At 45.3% G+C, this 25,215-nt stretch overlaps 1 protein-coding gene across 1 annotated transcript in view; it reads right to left on the bottom strand.

Annotated features, from left to right (window-relative positions):
• Nucleotides 1-25,215, bottom strand: part of LOC146856418 (fidgetin-like) — a 328,115-nt gene that overhangs the window by 207,135 nt on the left and 95,765 nt on the right. Inside the window, exon 3 of the mRNA XM_085654557.1 lies at nt 19,160-19,326. The gene's annotated coding sequence lies outside the window, so the exon portion shown is untranslated. The remainder of the gene's footprint in view (nt 1-19,159; nt 19,327-25,215) is intronic.

The following is a 25,215-nucleotide window of genomic DNA, read 5'->3' as shown; positions in this document are numbered from 1 at the left end:
AACTAAAGACATTAACAGCGCCACCGGAGACCTGTTCCAAAGGTTTCCTATTACGAAAGCCACGTGCGCCCTTTCACGAGGACTTGTGTGTTCGAGCTACACTCCCTCCACACGTTCAATAATAGTGCAGCACCGGGACAAAGTGTCCCTGCACCTCCGCACCAGCTCTTCGCAATCACGTCTCATTCACTTCATTGGTCTTGATTCGGGTTTACCGTTACTGAATCAGGAGCTAACAATTCAGGATCTGTGAAGTACAGTGTAATTCCACCGCACGCATACATTCAAAATGCAGATCTAGTGCAGCAACTCGCTCCCTACGTACACTGGTTTTCACGAGTCGCCCGAAACAGATAAGCGCTCCAGACTCATGCGTATGTATTTCATAGCTGCGAAGAAGGGGGCGATGGGAGTAAGCCATTGGCGTGAAAAACAAGGCAGAGCAAAAGGCACACCACCGCCTTTCTCCGAGGCAGAGAAGAACTGCCTCGGAGAAACGCAGCGTCCTTTTCGGATTCGGGGGCGTGTTTTGCTGTTGTCTCCTCCCTGAGACTTTTCGCAAAAAACACGCCCCCGATCCGAAAAGGACGGGGCATAATCGGAGTGACTGACCTCTTCTCCAGTGGCTGGCCAGCATTTAAGAGGCCAGCCAATGGAGAACAGGAGAGAAGAGGGGCGGGTGCAAGCCCCTCTTCTCAAAGTCATTAAATCTCGCGAGCGAGACTGCGCAAGCGCAGCCTTCGCTAGCCGAGACCTAAAAACGGATCACAGATGTTGGGGGGCAATGGAGGAACGGGTGGGGGAAGGTAACTGGGAGTGGACGGCAGAAAAAAAATGGCAGCACGCGGGTAGAGGAAGGAGCACACACGTCAGAGAGCAACCTGGAACATGTGAGGAAGGATATTTGGTGGATGGAGGAGAAGTACATGAGGGAAAGAGCCAGAAAACTCATGGACTCTCAGGGGATGCTTAACCTAAAAAGAAAAGCAAGCAGTGAAAGCCAATCAAAAGGTTGGTAAAGAGGATATGCTTCGGGAAGAGACAAACACAACAAAAAGAAGGCAAGCCATCAAATACAGAGCAAGCAAATGAGAGTGACAATAAAGCCAACCAATGACAAGCAATGGGCGGGTCGGGAGCCCATTATACATACTTGGTAAGCCCACAAAAAGATCTATTGCTGCCTGGTAGACAAGACCTAAAAATGTACCCTATAGTGAATGAACTTACCTTTCAAGTTAGCCAGGGTCTGCTTCAGGTGGCCATCTTATGGTTCCTGGTTCTTCGTCAGCCCGAGAGCTGCAGAAGAACATATCGACACTATTCACCCAACTGTTCCAATGCAAGACAATGGTGAACGGTGTCAGTGACTCTCTGTGGATCCCAGCCTCTGCTACAGCCGCTCTCACTTATTTCTAACGCAGCTTGGATGACAACCAAAAAGTTTCTGCAGGGCTGGGCCTCTGACGCTGCCGAGACTGAAGTACTGTGGTAGAAGGACCTTGATGGCAGCTCTCTGAAGCAGATCAGTGGTGGTTCTCAAGCTGTGCTTCTCCTCTTTGCGCGCAATGAAAATTCGTACGCTATGTAAAATGCCTTATATTTTACTTAATTACTGGAAAGAGACAGATGTGACAATTTGCAATTGCTTAAATATAACCTGAAACATTTTACTTAACTGAATTCTATGTAGGTTAAGAGGTGGTTTTAGGCGAGGTCATGTGTGACCATCAATGTACAAGGACACATGTGAGGGACATGTTGGGACTTTCATATATCGCACAGAAGCGCAAACTTCATATCAAGGAGAAGGAAGACGTAAATATCTCAGTGGTGGGGGGGTTAAAATGTTTCAATATGGGCACTAAAGACATTCATGCCATCATCCTTAAAACAGTATGATTCTGTTGAATAAAATGTGAAATAATGAAAGTTTGTGTTGAAAGTCTAAATATTGCCACCTAATTTACTGCAAAAAACATATGAAGCTTTGCAATTGGTAATATCAATTGTCAAGGATCATATCAGTGAGCGAGGATGGTTCGAGTTAGAGGCAAAAGACACAATTGATGGACGGAATGCAGAACAAATCAAAACATTCACCCCCAGTCAAGAGATCTGGGTTAAATCCATCATTCTTTTGCTCACCATGCCACCCCAGTTTAGACCTGGCCATATGCAAATCAGGCTTGACCCTGTGCCTCATGGGAACAGTCCAGCCCGAACTCCATAGCCAGGTTCTCCCTGTACCGGAAACAAGCATCCTAGGACCAGTTTCGGGATTTATCCCTCATCAGCCAGAATAGCACCAAACTGGCAAAGTTATGGGGAAATAATGGGAATTGTGGGGGGAAAAATGCCTTTGGCTTCACGGAAACCAGTGTCTTGTTTGTTTGCAATAGCCACGGATTCATACATGGCGACCACAGTCTAACCAGGTCTCGGAGATTCTCAACCCAACCCTGTTAAATGCCTGTCAGCAAGAGACAGCTGCAGTTAAGAAGGGGCATTGAGACGGATTTGGGATAGTCTTAGCAGACCGCTGCTGCTATGGAATTTCTCACTCCAGGATGGCCTGCTCACCCTTACGGAATGTGGTATGTCCCAAGCAAACGGCAAAAGGTGTGTGTCTTCTGTCTTACGTCAACGGCTTTGAGGCTCCAATCTACCCTGCCCGACAGGCTCTGGCTCCAGAAAGACCAGTAGGATTTAGCTTCAAAAGGTCACCTTGACCTCGCCATTGGAACGTGCAGGTCAGAGCAAAATCAGAGAATCCTGCTCCGTCACTAGGCACAAGCACGCAGATCTGTTACCTTTTCACTCTTAAAAAGGGTGCGACCTAAAACCACACCGAGTGCGGCAAACAGCAACGAGGTCTAATCTTAGGCCTCCAAAGAAAATTTGGAATATCGCAGAAGATCCGCTATTGGTGTTTTACTTTCCACACTCAGCAGAAGAAGGTTATCGGTATCCATGGACTTACGCAGCTCACCTGTGGTACTTCACCTCAAAATCAAGACGCATGTTGTGGTCATGCAAACTTTCATGGCGGGTCACTCAAGGTTCTGCTTTGATAATTCCAAAGTAATGCTCTGAATAATGCTACAAATGTCACAATGCACACAGTTCGAGGGAAGACAGGCAACTGATAGAATCTAAAAACATTCTCGCTTAACTCAGTTCAAAATTAAGCGGGAACTATACACCCAGCCACTGAAGACGCACGATCAAGCAAAATTAGGGTTTCACGAAGAAAGAAATAGATCAGTATACATGACCTTATGCTCTGTGTGCATGTTTAGGAAAGATACCTGCGAAAATGTAATTTCTTATTATAAGGATGTACAAAATCCTAGATTTCATGCACAAATACTGAAATCGACACAATGTGCACGCTTTCCTAAACACATTTCTGTCCATGAATCAGTTCACTAACCAAACTGGTAATATAGTTTTACAACATACAAATGTCAATTATTCAATGTGTATTGTACACCTTTAAACCAAATGACAAAATGATTTCAAACTGGGTCAGGCCTTACCTTACGGCCATAACTCGGGCAAAATATTGAGCCTTCACTTAGACTGGGAAACAAAAACGTTTGATAAGAGCACAACCGCCCACATTCCAACCTGCTTATCTCCACAAACTGTCAGCCTTAGGTGGGGACCATCTTGAGCGGATTCAACAAATGGAGCCAAAGTTATTAGCAATAAATGTAGTCTCGACTAAAAAAAGTTAGTCTGCTAACTTGTCTATGTTTTCCATGATGCATATTAAAGAAAAAGTATGAATTCGGTTACAATCCACCTACCATGCGGGAATCCCATTGTGCTTTGTCTGCACAGAGAACCCAGTGCCCCTCAACCCGTTTCCAGGAGGTTCTGATGCCAGCACAATCCTACTTGAGCCCAATGAGAACAAGGGGAGCGAGACGAGAGAAACCGGTTTCATAAAATTGATGTGTATCTGGATCCGTTCAACTGAGCGTCTGCAGAACACGGATTAAATGTGTGAGTACTGTTTTTTCGAATAGTATTACAACACAAGCATTGGCAAAGCCAACAGGTCTCATTTTTATAATTAAGGGAGAAACCTGAAGTGCACAGTGATCCGCAATAGACCTTGGCGGGAAAAGGATCCCAATGCAGGGATCAGTTGTACCCTGAAAGTTCAAAGATTTCAGTTTGAAAAGCCAAGAGTTAGAAACAAGAAATGAAAAGCTTGAGACCTTCAGTTTGAAATGAATACGGACCATGTATTTACATTAAGTTTTCAATACAACTGTCTCCCTTCCAGTTGTGTGCCCTACAACTTATTCCCACCGCTGTGCCCGTATTTTAACCATCCCACTAAAAGTAACCCAAACATGGCTTCCTTTAAGGTATTAGGACCAAATTCCTTGAGCCGTGAATAGCATCCTGGCTGCTAAGAAGTGTTGGAAGATGTGTACTTGCCTACATGCCTGGCAACTCTAGAGCCTGTAGTCCTGTGAGCCTGTGCCGCTGAGTTGTGCTTACCGCTGAGAAGTCTTACCAAGGCCGGACCGAATGGTCCATGCTCCAGCCTGGCCAAAGCTGTATTTTTGGACAGGCCGCTTGATTAAGTGCTGGAGGTGTGAGACCAGCAAGCGAACCTGTGCGAGGCACTCCTTGAGGTGGCTCGTCACTGCTATGAGCCCCTGCACTCTGCATCATGGAGTTAACATGTGACATCACAAGGGGTAAACTGTGAGGTGGCCTGTCACTCTCTTGTTATGTTATGTTATTCGGATTTGTATAGCGCACAGCTGCCCCAGCAAAGGGGCGTCCCGGCGTGCAGCATCAGAGAGCAGAACCAAAACACTAAAGCAGATGAACATAAAAATAGAAGGATGATCAAGAAGGCTAAATTGGGGGAAAAAGAAAAGTTTTAATCGCTTTCCTAAAGGCGAACGGGCAGTTCATCCTACGAATCTGGACATAACTTAGCTGCCAAGCAGCGAAAAGACCGGCCCCCAGCCCAAAGGCGTTTTACGCGGGGGACAATAACCAGATGCTGCCCCAAGGAGCACAGCTGACGCGGGGGAACATAAGGGATAAGCAGGTTACCAAGCAGGCTTGGAGTAGCCAGCTTCAGAATCTTAAAAGAAAGACACAGCGTCTTAAATTGAATGCGCTCCGCCATGGGAAGCCAATGAAGTCTTCGAATGGCACCGGCAGAGGAGCATAGCCGCGGGAGCCCTCACAAGGCTCTAGCTGCGGCATTTTGAACATGCTGCAACTGAGTTATTTCAGCTTGATTTGCCTCTAATAAAAGAGAACTAGCATAAAATAGCTGACTGGACCATCAACTGGCGTGTTGGTGGATCGAAAAACTTCAGAAGAGGCTTAAGACCCCGTAGGAGTCCGAAGCATGTGCCGGCAACTTTTTTGGTATGATCTTGAAAATTGAGGGAGAAATCCATCCAGACCCCCAGGTTCTTAACCACTGCCTTGGGATTAGGGGTTCTACCCAGGGCACTCGGCCACCATCGCTCACTCCACAGGCTTGAGTTCTTCCCTACTAACAAAACCTCAGTTTTGCTAGCGTTCAGCTGTAAGCGATTAGTGGTCATCCAATCTGCAACGGCTGCCAGGCCGCCTCTAAACCTAGAGGCGTTCAGTGTGGAACCTTCTGCCAGGGCCACCACTAGCTGCGTATCATCCGCATAGGAGACCATGGTGAGGTCCCACTGCCTGGCGACCGCTGCAAGAGGCTGGACATACAGATTGAACAATGACGGACTAAGCGCCGAGCCCTGGGGCACCCCTTGTTCGATGGAATGAGCCTGAGAAAGGAAAGGGGGGGGGCTGACACTCGGAAAGATCTATCGGTTAGGAAAGATCTAAACCGTTCCAAAGCCAGGCCAGCCCCACCCGCCTCCTCCAGCCACTGTAGCAGAATGCCATGCGAGACCGTATCAAAGGCGGTACTAAGATTCAACAGGATCAATGCCACCGTCTGACCGGAATCAAGAATGGTCCGCACATGTTCAGTCATGGCCAAAAGAGCAGTTTCCGTATTATGGACTGGGCGGAAGCCATTCTGAGAAGGATCCAAGATGTTATTGGTACTCAAAAAGTTCGTGAGTATGTTATTAACATGCGCCTCTGCAATCTTAGCCACCCAAGGGAGGAGAGATATAGGCCTAAAATTTTCGAGCATAGCTGGGTTAAGTAATGGTTTTTTGAGAATGGGGGATGCCCAAGCCTGCTTCCACAACACGGGAACAATAGCTGAAGAGAAGAAAAAATTGTCAAACTGGCATAACGGGGTCAAAAAAAGAGAGAATGACTCCCTAAACTGAACCGGCTTTAAAGGGTCGGCCGGAGAGCCAGATTTAACTTTCCAGCTCAACCGAATAAACTCATCCTGTGAGATACTAGGGATGGCTGTTAAAGAAGGACGTGACGGGATCTAGGAAGAGCGGTAGGAGAAGGAGAGATCACTTGTGGGAAGGACCAGTAGATGGTGCGAACTTTCTCAACAAAGAAAGTGGCCAGGTCATCACACTGCCGATCAGATGAGATAGCGGATGCCGAGATTTTTCTAGCCCTTAGGTCTTTAAGGATCTTAAAAATACATTTAGCTGGATTAGGGCTGAGCTGGATTCCATTGGCAAAGTAGGCTGCTCGAACCTTGCAGATAGTTCTGTGATATTGTTTAATCTGAGCCAGATAACATGCTTTTTTCCTGGGATCATAGTCCTTTCTCCACTCACGCTCTAATCTTTTACAGGCCTTCCTAAAGGTGGTCAATGAATCATTATACCAGGGACTAGCGTCAGAGGTACGGCCCCTAGACCACTTAGCCGGAATAAGAGAGTCAAGCCCATGGGTGATCCAATCTCAAAACAAACTATAGCCCATTTCAGCATTATTAAGAGGTCCCAGAGAATTCATGCAGAGAAATGCATGAAAATCCTCCAACCTCAATTTACGCCACGGGCGTTTGAAAACGGGCAGTTGAGTAGCTTTGTTAAGGGGTTCTAAGATCGAAAGAAACATTGTTACCAGCGAATGGTCAGTCCAACCCATGGGTTTAGGGGTCTCCACAGTTGCAGACATAATATTAGAGAAAATAGGGTCCAGCAAATGGCCAGCAGAATGGGTGGGGCCGGGGACCAGTTGGTACGCAGCCAAGTCCGCAAGCAAGCTACAGATCTTGTTGTCTTGCAATAAATCAAAGTGCAGATTGAAATCACCCAAAATACTAAAATTGGCAGTGCCCATAGCGAGCGTGCAGACTGCCTCCAGCAGAGCAGTTTTAAACTTAGAGGCAGGCCCTGGTGGACGATAGACCAGCAGGCCAGATAGGGTCAGATGTGTACTCACGGTGATGCTAAAGCGAGCACACTCGCAGCCCTCAATAACTTCTCTCATAAAAAGACACGAGTAACATGATTTAAAAATCACCACAATGCCACCACCCCTAGATTCTCTATTAACCATGCAGATAGAATACCCAACGGGTAATGCAAGATTCGGTTCAGCCACCATGTCCTCATTGAGCCAGGTCTCAGTCAAGAAGAATACATCTGGGGATTCCTCCATGACTAAGTCATGGATTTCTAAGTGGTGTTTAACCAACAATCGCACATTTAGCTGGAGAATTTTCAGCTGTCGCTGAGGCTGAACACTGGGAGGAGTTATAAAGGGTGGTAAAGTGAGAGAGACGTCTCTACAACATATACAGCCAAATGGTCCTTCCAAAGAATTTGGTGGAGGAGAAGTACTACACAACTTAACAGTGGGATTAACCGCCAATAATTCTTCCCTGGAATAGCTGTACAGCCCAGACAAACCCGGACCAGCGTTCCTGGCGAGAGGCGACGTACTGGCGCAGACGGGCTTGCCTTTGGCGCGCCGGTGGGGCGCCTACTGCGCTCGTCCGCTGCACGTCCGCCCTTGCACAGGTTATGTAGCCAGAGCCCCTGACAACTAGAACGCGCCGTACACAAGATGACGATCTAGAATGTCCCCCCCAGAGGTCCGTATGTGCGTGCTGGAGACGTGCGGGTAAGTGAGCGACTAAATTCCCAGTTTAAGTAGGCAATCTGCAAGAACAATAGCAGCAGTCTAGAAATAGCAGCGGATACTCAAAAACATAAGAACAGCAAATTTGAAAAGAATTAAAATGCTTGGAGCAGCCTGGGAGCAGCAAACAACGCCACCACTCACCCCTGAGCTGTCCTAACACCTCGCAGGTGCAAGGCCAGCATGTGACCCTGTGAAAGGAACCCCATGAGGTGACCCATCACCACTGTTACCGTGACTCTCCACACTCAACACTATGCGGTCAACAAGTGACATGAGAAGAGGTCCACTGTGAGATGGCCTGTTATGAGTTGTAAGTCACTGCGATGGCTGTCGTCGTGAGTCAATGCACAGAGCAGACATGAGGCTATGTGTGAGCCTGCGAGTGCAGCTGTATGTTAATTCACATATCAACTGTGGACTCCTAACAAAAGTCACTTTAGTCAGTCAGTGCCCAAATGGCAAAGAAAAAGAAATTGCTCAACCTTTAAATTTGTGATTTTCCACCTTGGTAACGAGACGTTTTCTTGTCTTGCCAGATTTCCCTCGGAACAAAAATTGAGAATTTTAGGCTTTCAGACCCAAATACGCAAGAAAGTAAAAGCAAGAGTAAATGTGCTCGCTTTCCCAAAGAGGCTGGAAGATGATAACAGGAAGTCACAGGTTCCGTGCCCATTCCACAGAAATTGGTCAGTTTTTATTTTACACGGTGCATTTTTGTGATATATATTTACATGTTATTCCCCAGAAGCCTTATGAACAGTAAGTCCACCTCCATGGACCCCCCTATGCCTTTGAAAGGGCGGGATTCAGTGAGGCAGAGTTAGAATAAAGGTGGAGCGAAAGGAGAAGCTCTAGTTGCTGCCATTTGACGTACAAATGGGATTGAAGTGCTTGGAAGCCTCTTCTGTCATGCCTTTGAATTTAACCTTTCACCGCTCATGTCAGGAAACCCTATGATCAACCACAACTCCTCCATATGATGTTTTTAAGGGATAAAAATCATATAACTTTTTCTCCATACATTGAGAATCATACCACAATGTATGCAGTTTCTAAGCACTGCAAATAGTAGATGCTGCCATTACTTACTCTAATGGCGCTTCATGCAATGTCCGCGGTACAGTGAAATGCTGAGCTAGACTTGGCAGGATTCGAACTAGGAAACTTCAGATGACAAACAACAGATTTCAGCAGCATATCAGAGGAGTGGACTTAACAGTACATGCTGTTTATAAGGAAAACAAGACAAGCAAGAGAGCGCCCCACCAATGGAATAACCAAAGCCAATACACAACACTTGACTAGAAGACCCAGTATTCGTCTTGCCTCGCGCACACATAAACATATCGTCTTTTCTGATAAACCATAATTTCCTTAGATTAGTTATTTGTATTTTCAGCATTATTTGTGTTCGATGCACCAAGCCTAAATCAGGACAACAATATATGTTCCGGCCTCGCACCCTTTGCTTTTATTTTCTACCTTCAAACAATAAAAAAATCCAAATGTACAGCATGAAGTGGTGGAATGTAAAAAAGCTAGAGTAGAGAAAAGTGGTAACTGCTAAATCCAGATAACCTGTTCAAAGAGGAAATGAGTGAAAGACACTACATTCAAAGACTCTACTCAGAATTCTACTCTAAGAGAAGTAGCCCATTCACGCATTAAACAAGTTATTCTAAGAACAGACGGGCATCACATGAGGACTTTCTTGACGTATGTCCATTAGATAAAGGTGGACTTGAATCCAATAACCGTGTCAGAAATATCTGTCTAGGAATTCATCACAAACACCCAAAGGATGAAAATGTGGTAAACATCTAAAGGATTTAAGACATTTAAATTAGGATTGATCGTGAAAAATAAGACTATATTATTCCCCTCCAAATCATGGACAAATCCTAAATATTCAAAATTTAGATACTCAAAGCACACTAGAACGGACACTTTGGCCCCTATCCACAAGTATGTTTGCGGGTGTTCACAAACTCCTCTTATTCCGCTTTCCGCCCCAGAATGGGTGGCATATTTACTCCTTGAGACCAGCTGAGGGTGGAGGGGAATTGGTTTCCACCCTGGAAAAATATTTTTCAGCTTTCCATGTGGATTACTGGGAACGTTTTGGAATCCCAAAAATGTGTAAATCTGTGCTCACATGTAGGTTTAAATACTGTGGGTGCATACATCGGGGCTACTTTAAGTACAAAAAGCTTAGGTACATGCTAAACATCCAAAGGGCAGATACATTAAACATCCCAAGCATAGGCATTTTGTAAACATCTAAAGTGTGATTACATCCAGCGATCAAACATAGGAATATACTTCACGTATCCTAAGAACAGATACAACAAAACGCAAATGTCAAGAGTGTGGACACACTGTATGCGTACTAAGCATAGCTGAATTATAAACATTCAACATGCAGAGCTCGATTGTAAGTATCTAAAGGATAAAAACACCCAAAATTCTAAATTTGAAAACAATTTACAAATTGGAAGTATCCCAATGCAATGATCTTGTAAAGTATGGACACAGTACACACATCCAACATATGAATTCCTTCACCAATCTCTTACATTTGAGCAGACAATCCAAATTCTGGTACATTGTAAACATCCAGCAAATGGAAATATAGAGACCCACCAAAGCGTTAACCAGAAGTGAACATCGGAAGCACCGATACATCTTAAACATCCAAAGTAAAGATTAATCATTAAACTCTAAAGTAGTGGCACGTTTCAAATAATTCCAGTAGAGATACATTAGAAAGACCCAAAGAGCAGCATTGTATCTAAAATAGGAGAGTACAGTAAACATACTATCCAAAGGTTCTCAACATCATTCACCTATAAAGCATGGAAACCGTATAAGATTAAAAACAAAGGAAATCATTAACTAAAAAAGCAAACATCTTACACCAGACCATACACCTCTATAGAATATAGAAAGGTACTCCATAAATATTCTAATCATAGATACCTTGTAAACACCAAAAAAAGGGATAAATCATATATTTTTACACAGTCCAAATAGGTGTTCTACCTGAACGTCACAGGTAGATTTTGCTACACTTGCACCAGGACTCAGTACTTCATATTAGTAAGTACCAGTAGGAAGTAAATTAAATATACTTAACCTTTAATGTATATATTACCCAGTGGTGGTCGACACTGGGTAGTTACAGTTAGGACCACGTTTCTACAGGATATTTTTTTTTTTTGTCTGCTTATATCTTTGTTGCCGTTTGATGAATCTTGACAATACTTTCCTCGCAAAAAAGTCTCACCCACCTCAGCTTCTTCCTGGGAGGTTTTGGGGTAATCTGTCAAGCGGGGCGGCTGCGAAAAAAGGGAGGTCCCAAAGCGCATTTTCCCCAGGCAATTTTCCATAGAAAAATTGTATATCGTTGACGCAAAAACAACCAAACTGAATTAAATCAAATTTGTCTAAAAGCTAGATCTTGATCCATAAAGCATACATTTTGGGATCTGCTGTAACTCTGTTCAGTAGTTCTTGAGAAATTAAGTTTAAAATGTATGTGTATTTCACGCCACTGAGAATTTGTGGAGCTAACAGATCAAAAGAAAAGATCAGACTTGCTGCCACAACATTAACAAAGAAGTTGCGGCAGCCAGTTTATGACCTGAGGATTCAGTCCCCTATCCTGAAATTATTAAAAACAAATGAGGGGGGGGGGGCAGGGTAGGGATGCCCAACCCCATTGGCCTGGTGGAGGGATCCCAGAGGGACCCACCTGGGGCCAAAAATTTAATTTTTGTCTTAGTGGCACTGCAGATCCACAGTAAAATTTTAAAAAATGGCACGCCCTTTTCAATTTTAATCCCGTGGGTGATCCAGGGCTGGAAGGTCACCACATTGTTATTTAAGGGGAGGGAGTTATGCTGCTCCACTCTCTGAGTCATTAAATGGCCCTGGGGACCCCATTCCCTGGAGCCGCATGATTATTTTAAGGGAAGAGGGGCATACAGGCACTCTCCCCGAGCCATTGCTTGGCCCTGGGGGCCCTATCCCCTGGGGCCTAAATAGGTAAGGTTGCTGTGGGTGCCTCAGCCAAACCCAGGACACCCACAGTAATTAGAGAACTTGGAGCGGCAGGAGAGCCCAAGGGCCCAAGAGGCCCCGCTGGCTACTCTGCGTGTTCCCATCCTCAGTGCAGTTGGATCCAGCGGCATTGGTTCGCTTCCGCCAGCAGGAGCAGCTTTTCTTTCTGCTTCGGTCAGGCCAGGGAAAAACCTATGTTAACTCCCTGAGAGAGTGCTGTCAAGGAGTTGGCTTTCTGTTCCCTGCCTGCACTCTCCCAGGCAGAGAACAACTCAGTGTCCCGGGGGATGTTATCAATGCAGTCATTGGTTGAATTTCAGCATTGTTTGGATGCGCGCACCCGGACCCACAGGAGCATGTGGGGGCCAAAAGGGACTATCTGGACTGGCTGGCCACACTGTGGATTGTGGGTTTTGAGGGATGCAAAAATAAACACACATAAGGGTTCTAACAGATTTTAGCCACAATATAAATCATTTGTTGGTTGGCTTATCCTTATTTTTATGAATTCCGGTGAATGCTGAAGTGGTTTTTACCCTGTGAAAAGGGCTAATCCTTTTCTGGGATTTGATGGACCGTGTTTAAGTGAAAACTGTTTTCTCTCGTGTTTTTCTGAAACAGGTTGTGGAAGGTGCTCCAGAACCTAAAATGAGAGTACATTTTCTGAAAGTTCACCCTATCTTCCTCAGCCATGAGGGAATAAAGTCTGGTATTCTGCGTAAAACATGTACCCCCAAAAGCAGCAGAAGCCTGTCTATTGAACCCCCAGTGTTCTAATGCAACTTCCCACAGTGTTCTAAAGAGAAACTAGAGTGGTAACATTTTGTATCTATGACAGAAGTGTGACACACCTAAACGCCATCTTGATGGAATGAAAGATGTAAATGTAACAGCATTTCCTACAGACTTTTGTCATTTTTCAGCTCTGCGTGGATGATACTAGCTAATCCTATGCTTAATAACTCTGCTGTAAAAATGGCAAGAGGCCTTGTCCCTTTTCTAGCTCGGGGTGGATACCACTATGCTCATCCTATGCTTAAAAACAGGCATTTGTGCTGATCATTTTTGGAGTGTCATTGGTGTTATAGAGTGCTCCATATAAAAGGAGCTGCTCTCCACTTAGTATTGATAACGACTCAGGGCTACTTCCTTTTTTTGCATAATTTAGCCTGAAAGGGTACAGCTTAGACTTAAACTTTCACAAGCTCTTATGAGAGCGAATACTTGTGTCAGGGACCGTGTTAATTATTCTAGGTAAGGTTGGATAGTATTTTACCAATACAAATCTGTAATACTATGCCTGGAGTTTAAAAAAAAATAGCATTTTGTTTCACTGAAAAAAAAACAATGATTAAAGTAAAATTATAGTGGGTGACTAAACCCATAACTTTTGTTTTAAAAAAAACACAAGTTCACTGGAAAAAACAACGTGTTTAAGTAAAAGTGGCATTATAGTTAGGTGTTGGAATGAGAGACAAGCCAACGTTAAAAACCCAAAAGACTCTAAAATACTCCGGTTTTAATTCAGCAAACAAACTATAACTTGTGCCCCCATAATGCACTGCGTATGACCTTAACTATTATAACACTCATGGCATGTTAAAATACATCATTGATGACATCACTAATTATATTTAAAACACACAATAGAGGTGTACTTAAATTCAAACAGACTGGTTGCATAGGGGCGGGATTTGAAAGAAAGCATTGCTTAGCAGGAGGAGCAGCAATGGAGGTAAGTTACGGAAGAGCTAAGTAAGAGGTATAAAGTAAAAAGAAAACACAAAACTGAGCAGCAGGGGGAGGATAGGGGTAGCAACAGACAGGAGGGGGAGCAAAACAGAGAACTGTAGGGATCCAAGTGGGGAAGCACAGGCACTCGCATGTAGAAAAAAAGGAGTTCCCTGAATCTAAAGAGGTGGAAGGCTACAAGCCGTTCAATCACACAAATGGTTAAGAAACTATGATCCAGGAGAGGAACAAACACACAAAGAGAGAGGAAAACCATTGAAACAAGGAAGCATAGGAGTCTGACAAGAAAGCCATTCAGTGGTATGTATGGGGTCGCCCAAAACCGGAAACCCAAGTATTGATATTAACCACAATTGGTCTGAGTAGAAACAGCTAAAAGCGGACCGTAGGTGTGATGTCTTAAGCACCCATACCACGTGGTTGAAAAACACACTCTGAAAATTGAAACAAAGGAGTCCTAAGGCCGTTATCACGTAGGCACTCTGGGAAAACAGCCAACACCCCTCAAATCAGGATCATTCTCAGAATTCGAGGCTGCCTTCGCAGGACTGTGAGCTCCACATGTGTACAGCCATCATTGCATTACTAGATCTCCATTAGTTGTGAAGGATGGACTGCGCACAGTGGGGAAACAGCCTTTACTACGCAACCGTTACACAGGCCGGCATTTGTTATAGGGTGAGCATGAAGTCCCCTGGCTCTAGTCCATCAATCAAACACCGTTTATCTCCCTGTGAATCCAGGCACTGCGGCCCTGTCTGGATCTTACGGTGAGGTAAATCCATGTCAAATCTACCCCTCGCCTGCTGTCGCTGGGGCAAGGGCGTTTCCTGATAGAGCAGTGTGACTAACCACCCAAGTGAATGACTTCACCAGACTACCACTCACCTTTGGAGACATCAGTCATGGTGGACCAGTCTCCTGCTTGCTCCATAGGACAGCCTTGTCCACTCCCACCAAAACAAAATACTGCTACTGGACCATTCCCTTGCAACCGTCCCTCGGGTAAAAAAAATCACTTTTAGATTAATCGTGAGGAATTTCGTTGCATGATCCCAACAGTAACATTTCGCTTTTTCAACAAAAATTTTTTAAAAAACAGAACCTTGTTCTCTGGAATTCTGAGATAAATCTAGGCATCCCCCCCTTTATCATTGAATTTTAAAAACAAAAGTATTACCCTCCGTTGCCCCTGTCTTAGTGGTCTCTTAGTAATTCACCCCATCTCCAACTGTAACCCGGTCCCTTTTTCTCACCCACACACTAACTCTCACCCCAAAGCATAAACGTCTCTGCGATCTTTGTAGAAGTTTTTGTCTCCATTACTTTGGATGACCTGCATTTTAACTCAGATTTTTGCCTCAAGAGGTTTTATTTAGGGGTGGCCGGAATTTGCGGAATTCACTTTCGCAAATTATCGCGAAAATGTTAAAAATCTCCGCAAACACGCGGAAATAACGCGAAGATGCAGAACTTTTTTCCCGCCCGTTCGCTGTATTTTATGCGTGGTCGCGGCTCGCCAACTTACCCATGCGGTTGCTCGCGGGCGCGGCCATCTTGTCTTCACTTGTCTCGCGGTGCAGGATCGCGAGAAGAAAGACGTGATCGCTCGAAAAAAAACTTTACTGCGGGCGCGAACTGTCGCGAGACAGCGCAAATGGCTACCAACAATCCGACATCTCGTGGAGAACGCGACCGGATCAGGAAAACTTGTCGGCGAACGCGGGGATTCAGGTAAGACGATCGCGCGCCTGCGAGAATGTATTATTTTACAGCGCGAGCAAGCAAAAAATTTCCGGTAAAATGCGGATTGTGGAAATTTTGACATTTTCGCGCTCTCCGCGGAACGCGAAAATGTCAAAGTATGGCAATTTCCGCGAGCAGAACGGAATTTTAGCCCAGGCCTAGCTTTATTCCACAATAAACTGGCCTTTCATCAGCTCCTGTATTTTTTTTTACAAACCCCTGAAATATTTGGCACCACTCCTGACCACAGCAACTCTGCTGAAGATGCTTACCACGCCGGCCTCCTTCAAGTCTCCGCATGCATCCCTGAATCAGACCTAAGAACACCATCCAAGCCCTGGTCCTCTCCCTTCTGGACACCAGCGACACATTTCTTGCCAACATCCCTGACTCCACAATAGCCGAGGAAAAGGCATAATGCAAATCACTGTCTACTCATTCTATACCTGCCACCTGAACCTCCAGGACTGGCAACTCCTCCCAACCTCAAGGACTTACATTGACAGCTCCTTCCCTCTTCCTGCTGAAGGACATGTAATGGCCGCCCCTTCCCAATGAAGGAATGTACTGGCAGCTTCTCCAGTCCTGGAGGGCCTGCAATGGCAGCCCTTCCCGTCTTGAAGGACATGTACTGGCAGCTTCTCCCGTCCTGAAGGACCTGTACTGGCCTCCCTTTTCTAGTGAAGGAATGTACTGGCAGCTTCTCCTGTCCTGGAGGACCTGTACTTGCAGCTTCTCCAGTCCTGGAGGACCTGTACTGACAGCTTCTCCCATCCTGGAGGACCTGCACTGGCAGCTTCTCCAGTCCTGAAGGGCCTGTACTGTCCGCCCTTCCCCAATGAAGGAATGTACTGGCAGCTTCTCCCATCTTGGAGGACCTGCACTGGCAGCTTCACCAGTCCTGGAGGATCTGTATTGGCCGCCCTTTCCCAATGAAGGAATGTACTGGCAGCTTCTCCTGTCCTGGAGGACCTGCACTGGCAGCTTCTTCAGTGCTGGAGGACCTGCAATGGCAGCTTGTCCCGTCCTGGAGGACCTGTACTGGCCGCCCTTTCCCAATGAAGGAATGTACTGGCAGCTTCTCCTGTCCTGGAGGACCTGCACTGGCAGCTTCTTCAGTGCTGGAGGACCTGCAATGGCAGCTTGTCCCGTCCTGGAGGACCTGTACTGGCCGCCCTTTCCCAATGAAGGAATGTACTGGCAGCTTCTCCTGTCCTGGAGGACCTGCACTGGCAGCTTCTCCAGTCCTGGAGGACCTGCACTGGCAGCTTCTCCCATCCTGGAGGACCTGCACTGGCATCTTCTCCCGTCCTGGAGGACCTGCACTGGCAGCTTCTCCCGTCCTGGAGGACCTGCACTGGCAGCTTCTCCCGTCCTGGAGGACCTGCACTGGCAGCTTCTCCCGTCCTGGAGGACCAGCACTGGTCGCTCTAGCCCAATGAAGAAATGTACTTGAAGCTTCTCCCATCCTGGACGACCTGCACTGGCAGCTTCTCCAGTGCTGGAGGACCTGCACTGGCATCTTCTCCCGTCCTGGAGGACCTGCACTGGCAGCTTCTCCCGTCCTGGAGGACCTGCACTGGCAGCTTCTCCCGTCCTGGAGGACCAGCACTGGCCGCTCTAGCCCAATGAAGAAATGTACTGGCAGCTTCTCCCATCCTGGAGGACCTGCACTGGCAGCTTCTCCAGTGCTGGAGGACCTGCACTGGAAGCGTCTCCAGTCCTGGAGGGCCCGCGCTGGCTGCCCTTCCCCTCTTGAAAAACCTGCGATGAGTAGTCCCTCCAAGCTCACATAGTCTTCTGGACCCTCTGCGTCACCAAAAGTAGCCACAGTTAAAGCAGTTGCCTACTTGACCAAGAAGCTAACCACTGAGAATGCCTGGTTTAAGATGATGAAATAAAAAATATTAGAAAGCTACCCGTCAGGCATTCTATGTCTTTGCACGATCTGGAAAATCATCTGACCAGACATCAGTAATCCACTCTCACTTGCACAGGTCAGAAATTAGCTACAGACCCACCGATTCAAGCAGCACCTCGAGATGAACAACAGGGATCCACCCGGCCCTGCAAGTCCTACCAAACCCCCCCACAGGTGTACATATCAACCAAAGCCCCAAGTAATGTGCAAGATCTAAACTCCACTCATGGTTCTCAACATGGTTCTCATAATGTCTTTATTGCTATGCACTGTGCTCCGTTCCTCCCTCGCCAAAGATGCATTTATACAATTGGCAATACACATATAAAATACGCGTAAACCGTATTCTACCCCCAAACACGTGATCTCTGCCACACTCTATCAAAACATTACATGAGCAAGTACTAGCCGCAATTGTCTGTAGTGTGGACTGTGTAGGTTACAAGCCACTAAAGGCAGTGCTTAATTTGAGCCTTTGGATTCCGGTGCTCGGCACCGGCACTTGAATTGTAAACACCGGCGCTTGGGAGTCTGTCACCAGGTGGCGCTGTCTGGCTAATTTAGAGGCGACCACAACAGTCAATTATTATTTCAATATACATTAAAAATTACTATTACCTGCCACCCAAGCCATTCTTATAGCTTTAGGGGCCTGGAAGAGTCTGAATTGTCAAACTTTTATGAGTATGATTGTTAGTAGTTATGTTGTAACTATCACTAGCAGCATGGCAGGGGCAATATGTGGTGCAAGCTGAAGTGGCCTTTGACAAGAGCCCTGGCACTTCATTTTTTTTTTTACAAATTAAGCACTGACTAAAGGCCCTTCACTTAGACGCACTCATGAAAAATAGTTCACTACACGTCAATGCCAAGTGCTTTATCCTACTTTCCAAATGTGAGCTTAAGGGTTGTCGCAACATAACATGAGCCCAACAGATTAATATACACGGAGAGCTGATACGCCATCACGTGACCAAGAGCACTTTAAAGTAGGCCCTGCACTAAATACGCTTCTTCTGCTCCAAACTGTAGCCGCTGCATACTCTACCACCAGATCTCCTTGCAGATGGCTAACAAATACTAGTGTTAATCCAAGCACCACAATGTTATTTGGCTAACACTTGTCAGTAAAAAGTAGCCACATTGGCTCATTCTAAACATACAGAGAACTGCACCATTTGCTTTTAACAGCTTAGGTCACAACAAGCACCATGCACAAGTAGGATGATCACAAATGTGGCAACAAAATAATTGAAGCACTTTCATTTATTTCACTTGAAAATCATAGTTTTTTGGAAAAAGATGTCACTAGTGTCTCTTTGTTAGCGGTTGTCATTAGTTATTTTCCATGACAACCTCGTGCTCTTGTAAGGTAGCTATTATTATAGCATTATTGTGGCAACCTCTATCTGCACCAACACAATTAATTCTGGGTTCCAAACCAGATACAGGCAGTCTGCTTCAAAACTCTGTGTCCAGGAGGAGTCACACTATCAGGAGCCTGGGCCAGCCTTACCACTGAGGTCATGTCTTAAGTCATACTAAGAAACAGCAAGGTTCTAGCAGTGTCACAGACAGGTCCAAAATAACTATTTCAAGAAAGGCAAGTTTACATACCCCTGTGTTCCTGGAGTTGTTACTGCATACCGCAGGATGGGGAAATGCCGGGATGCTTGAACGGGTCTAGAACTGGATTTTGGATAAACCGCTCTAGAACCTCATACCCCAGTACTGGCTGGAGGCCGGATACCCCGCACACCACTGCTGTCCATCCCAGGACTGTTCTGTGGAGAAAAGGAGACGTGTTAGTTTTCTTCATCTATAATTAAACAGAAAATTAGGGAGTTGAATATAAGGTTCTTTCCCTAGCCATGCCAGGGGCTTGAGAACATTATTTAGGGATACCTTTAACAATGTTCTCTCCCTGAAGTGTGCGCTGGGGTCTGCTGGTAGTAACTATGGTCTACTAAGGTTGTGTAGCTTTGTGTGTACAGGTATCGTCTAGTGGGAGGAACCAAGGGTAGAGAGAGGTGTGGTCAAAGTGAGAGAAGCTGTGGTCTGGTAGAACTTGCAAGATGGCATTAGTCTGCAGTGCAAGTGTTGTCAAGAGCTTTCATGATGTGGCATTTAATGGGGAGAAGGCCTCTTGGCAGAAGAACAGCAGGGTGGTCTAGTTTTAATAAGCATAGGGAGGTGGTGTGTATAGAAGAGGTGTTAAGTAGAGGAGGAAGGAGCAGTCTCGTGGGAACCGGTGTAGGCTTGCAACAGCAGTAGGCATTCATATAGTACGCGTGAGTGTATAGGGGGTATCAATGGATTCATCGACATCGAGATCCAAGAGTAGGCGTGACCAAATGAGGATATACGTTTCAGATGCGAGATGCATACATCAATGGGGAAGCCTGCAATACTGACCCAGATGAGACCATTCCAAGCCTTTTGAAAATCTCTCACATACTTGGTGAACTCGTGGGATTTGTTACAATTTTGGAGAGTCAATACTGTGTCCATTAGGGAAACAGAGACCGACTACCAGAACCACCTTCCAGTTCAACGCACATCAGGAAGGCTTTAAATATCTGTGAATATATGCAACAGACAATAGGAGGAAGGGTTCTGACCAAACTTTGGAGCCATTATTGTCAAATGTCCGGATCGAGGCTGGACTTTACCGCTGCTTGGGTGGGAACAAAGTCAATGTTGTTTAACATGATAGCTCTCTCCAGATTTATATATTTCAGAATACCCCCTAATGGAGCCCTCAAGTATATTTTTCAAAACTGTGCACAACATACTACAGGGCTTCTTGAGGGGAGAAGGTACCTCAATGATTCAATTGCAGACACTCTACAGAGAGGTTTGCTTTGTAATAGTGGAAATTCCCTGCCTAACCTCTGTAAATACTCTCTGGCTACAGATTTGTCATAATTGGAGACTAGGCTTTCAAGGACCAGGTCAAGCAAATGGGTTGTGTTACTGTCAACTATGAATTGGTTGTTACCCTGACTTGTCACATAAAGTATATATACATAATACTTTTACAATATATTTTGTAGGAAACTACCAGTGGATCCCTAATTGGACCTTATTTGCACCAATGGTTTTGTATTTGTGCTTTTTTTGACCCGTCTGCTTTATCACTTGAGCACATTAGCAGGAGCTTTTATTTTATACACCCTGAAGAATGCAGCGACACCTCTAAGGAGGGTCACAGGCAGAAACATGTTGTGTCTAAGGAGGGTCATAGGCAGAAACATGTCGTTTCTGCCTATGACCCTCCTTAGACACGACATGTTTCTGCCTATGACCCTCCTTAGACACATGTCGTCCTACTCCTTCGGAAAGAACCAGCGGACGCAATCATGCCCGCCTGGCCCTCTGCTTGTTTTTAACCCTGACCCAGCGATGCATGGATAAATTGCATCGTGTACCTTGGAGCCAGTTTTGAATCATACTTCTCACTCACCTCCTGCTGTTCCCTCACCACTTCATGCTCATTAGTAAGGTATTTATTATACCTCTAAAAACATCTGAGCTCCTCCCTTTAGAAAGGGGGATGGAGCTCACACCATGACTTGGCATCACGGTGCGAGGAGGTTCCCTATGATGAAGCATGCCACCTGTGGTGGGTGAGGGAAGGAGCCAGTAGTGACATGATTTGGAAAGGGAAAATAAGTACAGACGCTGCACTATGGAAGGGCAATCAGCCGAGAAACAATGTATCCCAGAGTTGGGACAGGATAGTATATCCAAGGTGAGATATATCTGAAAAGGCCGTTCTCTGTTTTCCTTCTTTCAACCCAGTGATGGTTATGAGATGCAAATGAGACAGTTTTCAGGCTTCTCTTACTACACCATGCTATTGGTAAATATGTGAAAGCTAGAAATGACATACTTCAGTATTCACCATTGGAAATTAGTTTATTATCCGACGTAACCGAAATCAAAGTAGTCTTGTGGATATATATGATGTTAACGGATATTAGAACATTGGAATGTTGGGGGCTCCATTGAAATAAGGGAGTGCTCTGGGCTTCTAATGGCTGGTAGAAGCCAGGAGCTCCAACATTTCCACGTTTGTGCACAATTGTTGGTGTGAACAAAAGGCCTCATGGAGCCCGAGGGATATTTCTACCCTCTCAGGCTTTGTGAGGCCTTTGTTTTACAAATGAGAACATTCTGCCCTCTAGGGCCGGAATGTTCTACTAGCCTTAGAGCCCTCCATAGCGGGCTCTACCGGCCAATAAAGTCCCACTCCCTTGTTAAAAGCCCTCTTATTCGGCTCAGGCCTTTAACGCTGGAGCGGGCCTTTAATGGCTCTAAGGCTATAACAGCACTCTGAACAAACTAAAAGCCATGGCGATGATTGGCAATAAGTCCTAATGTAGGCTAGAGGAGAAGACATCAATCAAATTTTAAACTTGTACATCTCAAGATACTGTACAGAAGCTACTACTCTAGAACACAATTGAAATATGTGGGTTATTGTGTTGCAGCAAGAGGTTTGATTGGTTGTGGGCAAGAAGGCACATTCCATCATATACTGTGGCTATGCCCCACAATGCAGCAGAGTGTATGGAAATCAGGGCCGGACTGGGAACTAAAATCGGCCCTGTCAAACAGTATTCTGGTCAATATATAAAACACTTGGTATGCCAAAGGAATTATCTCCAAGATTAGCCACATTTGGAATAGGCACGATTCGGAGATCTACAGAGATTATAAATATTGGTCTATGTCAAATTATCAGTGGTTATTTATTTAAAAGGTTTTATATAGCGCTGGCTAGACCCGAGGGTATCAGAGCGCTTTACATGTGCAAAAAACAAGATAACAAATAAAGGAATGTTCAGTAGCAGAGTATGAAAGCAAGTTAAATCAAAACTAAAATGAGCCGAGGGCAATATACATGAAAAGGTAATCGACGGATGTCTATAAACATAGAAACAACAGTAGCAGATACATTTACATAGGGAGAGACAGAGGGGGAAAAAGTGGGGTACAGGGGAGGCATACTTCAGATGTGGGGCAGTGTGGGAGTTCCATCCTAAGATCACTGACATATCAATCTCACCTGGTGTATGGAGGTTAATTAAACAATATATTAAAGACGAAGATGACCGAAAAAGTTCAACATAGTATGGGTTGGTAATTATTCTCGGGAACAGACTGATTACTAAGCGATAGATAGATATATGTATAAGTTAGTATAACCAACAGAAGCTGATGTTTTATGGCAATAAATATATAAAACGTAAATATTTGGTATAGTTGCATTGCTAATACCACTGAAGCCCTAGAGTTTGATTTTGATGTAGAATTGTTCTTTTTTTTTTTTTTAATGGAAAGATTAAAAAAATGCAGGGAAAAAAAAAGATGGGTTCCAGGTTCAAAAACAAGTTTATTTAGACGATTGTCCATAAAACAGTCTAAAAGCACACTTAACAATTAAAACCTTTAAATGAGCCTCCCTCCTCGCTGCCCTACCCCACCCCCATTACCTTTCATTTTTAAAATTCTGCTTAACAGATCGTAAAAACCGAGCAATCCCAACTGCCACATCTTAAATATCTTCTCTCAGACAATAACTCCACCGCTTTGTTCCTATGAAGAGAGTCATATTTAAAAAATTGAAAAAGTTAAATTAGCTAAATAAAAAGGCCTGGGCGAGTAGCTCCCTGGTGCCATTGGTGTGTTCTGCTGGTCTAGATGCTGGGTTTGGAGTCAGCCCTCCAGCCCCCCTTTCTCACACATCGTGTGGTTTGGCGCAGGTCGCCATCTTTCCTTGGGCTCTTTCGGGCATTTTTAAACAAGATCACATTGTGCAGAGGCGGCAGTGGGAGGTGAAGAAGACAGCTCCTCACCATCAGCAAACCTGGAAATATTAAAAGAAGGGGCCGCTAACAGATGCTGTAGAACCTGTCCGCAACCCATGTTCAAAGCACCTGATCACAACCCATTATAAACCCCTGTTTCTGGGTATCCTGGGGGTTGGAAGGCCTTTCCTTTCTTGGCCGAGGGCTGAGAATGGGCACTGCGGTACACAAAAGATGAGCAGGGTGCTCTAGTGCTACAATGTCTCCCCAAAAGGCGGAAAACTGCAAACCAGCCAAGATATAAAAATAAGAAGTGACGGAAAATCCTAATTTGTAAAGTCTAGGGAAGCAGAAAGGCATCGAAAAGGTCTGCAGGAGCGTCAAATAGAACATTCAGGAAAAGCCTCAAAAATAAGAATAAAGCCAGCAGCAGCTGGGGAAATTCTTTCCCAACAGACTATTACTTGTCCAGAAGGAACAGTGAAGGGAGCGCAGGGAATTTCAAGAACGCACCTCACCAGAAGTAAGGTTTGGGCATGGGAGGAAGGAAAGCAAGACTCCTTTACAAACGCAGGCACTTCCTACTCGATTTTTCACTCGACGGTAAAAAAAAGTGCAAACTGTAACAATATTCAAACATTTTGCAAAGTATCGGAAATGACGTAAAACATAAGGCAACACAATCCAGGAGGTCACCGTTTAGCCCGTCAATGTACTGCGAGTGCCACGCAATCTAGAGGCCTTGTTGGAAATCTGGCGCCCACATCTCCAGAGTCCTCATCAGACTTTTTTTCGGAGTGACCTACTCTTTAAAAACGTACTTTAAACCAGGAGCGCGAAAAGAGGGCCCTGGCAACATGGCTTTACATCGAGGATGTCCGGCTTTGGTCCAAGAGGGCCGGAATCATGTGAATGATTTCCCATATAGGTTTACTGTCCACCCACAGCCCATCCCAAAAGGCTTGCGTGGATCCGGCCGTCATGAGCAGTCCTGCTCGTTGAAACTCGACAGGACCACCGCATAACATATATAACATTTCGTGACCCTTTGCTGACTTCCGTATACACTATTAACATAAAAAAACACTATAATCTATGGGGCAGAGTCCTCAAAAATATAGCGTTTCTGATCTTGTGCTTGTTCCCTCCCACTCAATCCAGCGATTGTCCCCTTCCCTACACCCCCACCTCGGGAGGGGAGATCTGGTGGGGGTCTGTGGAATGAAAGAATGATGGCCCAATCGCCATCAACAAATTACGCTTGAGTAACACCCCGGAGCCGACAGCTGAGTTATACGCCCTGGGGCTATTTTCATTTTCGTGATTTATTAATGATACATAAAATTGAATTTTGCTTCCCTTTTCCCCGGCTGCTACCTCCCACCTTCCTCGTTCACACCCCCGTCCCCTGAGGATCCTCTTGTTCCTAACCCTGGTATTTACTGTCAAGTGCAGCTTTTGCATTTACCACAAAATCACTCCCAAAAAGTGCATTATGTGGTCAAAACATGTGGTTGTTTTAACCAATTTTGTAAAATAATCTGAGAGAATTCCTCAAAGCTCAGATAAACTTTACACTGACTAAGACTCCCTGCACACATGTGTTCTCCCAACTGTACATGACAATGTTTCACAACTCGAAAACTGTAATTCCTCAACAGGTTGTTCTTTCAGGTACCTATGTTTGCTTCCCTCCGTGGTTCCTTCTCCTTAACCTCGGTAGATTGATGAACATGTGACAGAAGGGTAGGAGGGGCTTTTAATGCGAAGGCCTACTGCCTCCCGCAGCCAGTCCTTTATGTCCAGGAGTCGCGCTCAGGTAATGTACAATGACTTGCATAATTACCCCAAGACGCT

Source organism: Triturus cristatus, chromosome 4_1 (assembly GCF_964204655.1).
Source record: "Triturus cristatus chromosome 4_1, aTriCri1.1, whole genome shotgun sequence".
Taxonomy (NCBI): Eukaryota; Metazoa; Chordata; class Amphibia; order Caudata; family Salamandridae; genus Triturus; species Triturus cristatus.
Note: the sequence above shows the minus strand (reverse complement) of the source record. Positions and strands in the feature narration are given on the sequence as shown.